Source organism: Lynx canadensis, chromosome F1 (genome assembly GCF_007474595.2).
Source record: "Lynx canadensis isolate LIC74 chromosome F1, mLynCan4.pri.v2, whole genome shotgun sequence".
Classification (NCBI taxonomy): Eukaryota; Metazoa; Chordata; class Mammalia; order Carnivora; family Felidae; genus Lynx; species Lynx canadensis.
Window position 1 is genome coordinate 51,843,462 of NC_044319.2, and position 5,970 is coordinate 51,849,431.

A 5,970-nucleotide genomic window follows, 5' to 3' on the forward strand; every position below is an offset into this window, starting at 1 on the left:
AACAGGTATCTTGTCATGTAAAACAAAATATACCTATTAACTTTCAGGTACTGTGTGTTAATTTTTTCCATTTCCCAGAGCCTAATTGACATAGCCTATGGCACAAAAAGGATAAATATACTGCAATTGATAATGTTTGGCTGTCTTTCATTATTTAAGTGATGAGCAATTATGTTACATGAACAAATGGGCACACAACAAACAGAATGAATTATGAAAATTAAAAATATGTCACGAGATTTAAATCAAATATCAGATTAAACCTTCACATTTAAAGAATTAATAATCCTCACTGTGCATTGTAAATATTAGTCTTGACTGATGAACATGAATTATTCATTGTAATTAGGATTATATTCGTATTTTCAATCTAAAGTTTATTTTTTATCTACATTTCATAGTTGTTTTCCAATTGTTTTTAATCAATGCTAATGCCAATAGCTTTTCCTGTTAACACATCTCTTCAACAACCTTTGGATTTAAAATTGATACTATAAATACATTGTCTTAGTCTTAATCTGCTTATACAGGCCCTCAAAATATCTGCCTGCCCATCCCACACATTTCTGGGAATCAGCAGGGTCATATCTCTATGGTACTCAGGAGGAAGCCAGATCGTGTTTTTCTGCTTCACTATCCTCCTGATGGCTTTCCATGTGGCTTCTGCCTGAGAAGAACGCTGTTAAGCACAGCACAGCACAGCACAGCACAGCTGTTACCTGCCGGTAGTTTCCTGAAGCCCTCAGAAGGAGAACCATCGTTGTCTCCCAGCTCTGACTTAGCCTTTGGTATGTGGGCACTGAAGATAAATACTGCTTAAACACTAAATCTCAGAAAATATTTGTCAACTACTTCATATCTGATGACATTAATCCCTAAAGATTTCAAAGAGCGGTGGGATCTTGTGGATCGCTTGAAATAGACCTTGGTAACAATATTACACCATGTAAATAAGCTTACGATACAAATCGAGTTCAATTTATGCTTTTTTTGGGAGAAGAATGTGGTTGTTAAACATTTACCTGACACCAGTGATTCAAAACAAACAAAATAAAAAATGAACAATACCACCACCATCACCGCCAACAAAAAACTATCACTGAGTTTGGGAATGGGAAGGAGGTGGCACAGAACTTTGACAATCCTTTGTTACTCCATTTTTTATCAGAACCTGGTGCACACAAAAGAATTACTCAAACAAACCAAAAAAATCCATTCTTATGCCTTTAGCCAAAAACAAAGGACCTATCTGTACTAACTCATGAAAATAAAATCCTGAATGTATTAACTGCCTACCATATCTACAAACTATATTCTGAATTATTATTTGAATCTTATGATATAAAACCAAGAAGTTTACTGCAATAGAATCTAACTCCATTTTCGATATTTGATCATAGGTTTCAAGCCCCAACACTTCTATTTATTTCCACTTCTTTCCCCAATCAGGCCAAACTGATAAAATCTGGGTGACCCCTACTCTGATACAGGCAGGAAGTTCAAATCTGCAAGCTCCAGCAGGTGTGCAGGGATCATCATCCCAGTCCGATATCCTGATTACCATACAGCCACAAAGCCACTGTCCTTTCCCTTCTCTCTCAAGCCATTTTCTGATCTGCTTGGAACCTTGCTCCTTCCAAAAGGTCCGATTATGTGAATGATAAATACCTTTATATTCTGTTGTTTGGTGCATAGCACCATTAGTCATGATATACGAACCAAATTTAGGGGAGTCCTTCCTATCTGGGTGAAATGATCAAAATACTTACAAAGGCCATGTAGGCTGTCTTTGGTCCAATAATGGGAAAGAAAAGATGGGAGAAAGTCCACAAGGAAATGTTGACTAGACTGAGATTCATTTATATGGAATTTAACAATTTGTGGGAGAATGCTAGCATTGCAGTTTGTCCATATTCTTTGATGTAGTGTAAGGTATGCCTTGCTTTTAATGATGCCATTTTTTGAATCCTGTGCCTAGAGTCCAGTAAGTGGGAAAAGATGCAATACAAATAACTATACAATCATTAACTAAATGTAAGGCAAAAGGTTCAGCATTCTTCCTAATATCTGAAACAGGGTCTTATTTGAGCAGAATATACACAGTACAATATTAGAAATGCCACACATATTTTAGGCTTATTTAGAATATCTAGGACTATCCTTCGGCTGAGAACAGAAGTGAAGAAAAAAAGTTACAAGGACTGCATTGTGGAGAAGAAGTCTTTGAACTAAGGCTTGAGAAACGTTCAGAAATGCCAAGAGTGGAGTTGGTAGAAAATGAAATTGAAGTTGGGAAATAACATTTTAAACACTGTGTATTTTGAACAATAATAAAAAAGCTGAGAATTCAAACCTGCTAGAATAAAGAAAAAGTATAAGCAACAACATGAATGAATCCCATAAACATAATGTTTAGGGAAAACAGAGATACAAAAGTATATTCAATATGATTTCAGTACAAAATTCAAAATAGGCTTTTAGCAGTTTGGATCCTGGTTCATGAATGAAAGCACCATAAGGGAGGCTTCTGAAGTGCTCCTAATGTTCAGTTTCTTGATCTGGTGATTAAACAGTTTAATCTGATTAAATAAGTGTATTCAGATTATGAAAATTTATTGAGCTACATATTATGATTTATAAAGTTTTACATGTGGATATTATACTTTAATAAAGCTAAATTTCAATATTAAAATAAATAGCAACAAATTCTGAGTAAAAATAAATGAATGGTTAGGTTTGGTTAAAGACTGACTTAATACTGAACAACAGTGGGATGGACACACATTTGAAAACTGGAATTATACTGCGATAAGCTATAAAAACAGTGCTAAGAAGTTTTGGTGTGTCAAAATTACACGCAAAAGTATAAAGAGTAGTATAAATACAGTTTAGTTTTCCCAAAACTAATCTGAAATTAATGTAGATAATGAAGGGTAGGCAGTAAGTGGTAATAGCACACTTAGGGATGAGAACAGTTGGTAAAATAAACCAGACAATAGCTTATGCAGCAATGCATTAGTGTGAGAACAGTTGGAATACCCTTGCAAATCAGGCACTCTGTACTAACATACCTGGCAATTTAATAAGGTTAAGCTAAAAAGACAGTGTAGTGTAAAACTCCTAAACCTAGCTAATGACACTGAAGATGCTCATATGAGGAATTTGAGGCTTGAAGAGCTGAAATGAAGGACTGCCAGGACATTCCTGAGTTCTGCTTTTCTTTATATTTTAGGAGAGTGAGAAAAAATTGAAACTGCTCTTTGTTTGGAAAAAGTTCAATTAAATCAATGTCTCAGTGCCTTTTGGGAAAGTCAGCTATTCACTGTATGGTGCGTCGACTCTATTTCAAAGTGGCCCAAAGGTGTTATAAAAAGTGGTAATTAGGTTTATCAAACTGATTTGTATAGACTTTTGCCTGAAGCTATGGCTTATTCCTTTCAATAAACTCAGTGATAACAGGCTTAAGCCTTACTTATTTTCTAAGGAAAAGTCTCTTGACCATAATAGTCTGGCATGAAAGGAGGCAAATTCTTCAGCTCTGATCCATTCAAAGTATAGAAATGTGCAATTTGAGCTGGCAATACATTGACAGGACATTAACTGTGCTTCAGTATGGACATAAGCACTCAACCCAAGAAAAGCACGTCTTCTCCTTGGCACTGGCAGGAGACGGTATAGTTTGTAAACCCTGGACAGCTGCAGTCTGAATGACTGCTTCAGGGCTCTTCTACCACGCTAAGCATGGGTATTGCTACCTGAATAAGTTTACACTTCCCTAAAATATCTGAGTGATTTAGGGCCTACATTGCATACTATTTCGTTCTGCATGTTTCGCCACCTCTAGCAGAGCAGTTTGCACATGGAGATCAGATTATGGGGCTCCCTCGTAACCCCCCCACCAATTCTACCAGCTACTTGCTTTGGTGCCTATCTTCCCTTTTCCTCCTGATAGAGCGAAATGTGACCCCTCTTTCTACCTACCAGGTATCTGCATATAATCCAGTTCCTATACATACCTGTCTTTATTGGGCAGCATCTTTGGCTATGCACCCTATTCTACTTGTTCAATTTATGGATACAAATGCATGTCTTTATATTTATCTAATTTACAAATGAGAAGAGAAAATGTATAGAAATGGAAATTTATATGTCTTCAGAATCAAAAGCAACATTGTACAAAAATAAAATAGGTAAGAAACAATGTTTAAAAATCTTAAAAATGTATATAAAAATAAAGCCTTATTATTTATTTCTTTATGGGACTATGTTAGTGACTCAAAGAAAACCAGTTCTATGGCACTGACCTATTCAATAGAAGACAAATTCTATGGACAGGAATGAATTAAGCACTGGACATTATAGGCATTAGGCATTATATTTCTGCTTCACAAATTATTTATCAGGTTATGTCCTATGAAAAACCTCCAAAATAGGGTCAGAATTTCTTTGGAAAAAAAATTATAGTAAGCAATTATAGAAGCCTTTCTATATATTTCTAAATCTCTTTTGATATATGTGCTACAGATTTTTTTCCCAGAACAATGCAATATTCTGGATCATGACAGTGAGTATACCCTGAGATCTAACTACCAAGTAAAAGTAATCATTAAATAGTAGAAATGCACTGCCTCTAAGAGAATATTGTCAGAGGGAAGGTATTATAGGAGTGTTAATGTGAAAAAGTCCTTGGGAAAACCCATCACTCTCTCCACTGTCTCCACACCCATCACATGCATACGATACCTAATATCAAGACAAAAGTGTCTGCTTAGCTAAGCTTCATTGTGTCCCTGAATACATCATTCATAGGAAAAGCCCAATGTGCTACTGAGAGACACTCTTTCGACAAATAAAGTCACATCTTCATGGGCTCCAATTATCTCAGAAAATTGTCACATGCCTTAAATTTCATTAATAAAAACACGTAAGTCTTGTAATATTACAAGGCGGGTATATGAGTCACTGACAAACGTCATGGAAAGAACATTTGAAATGGCAAGGGAAAGGTCACCAGACAATGATTTTGGTTTAGTTCTTTTACACTGAGTTGCCTTCCTGAAGAATCATAAAAATGTCTTAACTACTTCAGCTTCACCACTAAAGCCCTACATTCAGAATTAAAAGAAAATTAGGCCATGTTATTTTTACATGAATATTAAACATTCTTTGAAATCCATATATACATATACACATATATAAATACATACATATCCATACATATATGCATTATTTATATATGATAACAATTAAAATTGCTTTATAGGTCATATACTTGAACAAAAGTTCTTTCAATATCTACAGAGTATATGAATATCAAAAATTTATTCACCAAAACATGTGGCAGTACTACACTAAATGCTGAGATTACAAATATAAATAGGATATTGCTGTCATATTAGTCATGCTGATTAACTCTGTTTCTTATAAGACATAATCAAAATATCTCATTGTGTTAACAAACTACAAATTTACTTCTTATAACACAGTCTGACTATAGTGTTCAATGGAAAACATTATATGTGATGTTTCAGGATCTTAGTTTCTTCTAAATTCTGACACCACTAACTTTTAGGGCTATGCTCTCTGCTACCGTAGCTATAAATCCTATGTAGATCTTTAAGTTTAAATTAACTTAAGTTAAAAATTAAGTTCCGGGGCGCCTGGGTGGCGCAGTCGGTTAAGCGTCGGACTTCAGCCAGGTCACAATCTCGCGGTCCGTGAATTTGAGCCCCGCGTCAGGCTCTGGGCTGATGGCTCAGAGCCTGGAGCCTGTTTCCGATTCTGTGTCTCCCTCTCTCTCTGCCCCTCCCCCGTTCATGCTCTGTCTCTCTCTGTCCCAAAAAATAAATAAACGTTGAAAAAAAAAATTTTTGTTTTTAAATTAAGTTCCTCCAGTGCAGTATCTATTTTTCAACTTCTCAACAGATACATGTGGCATTTGGCTACTATATTGGAGAGTGCAGAATCATT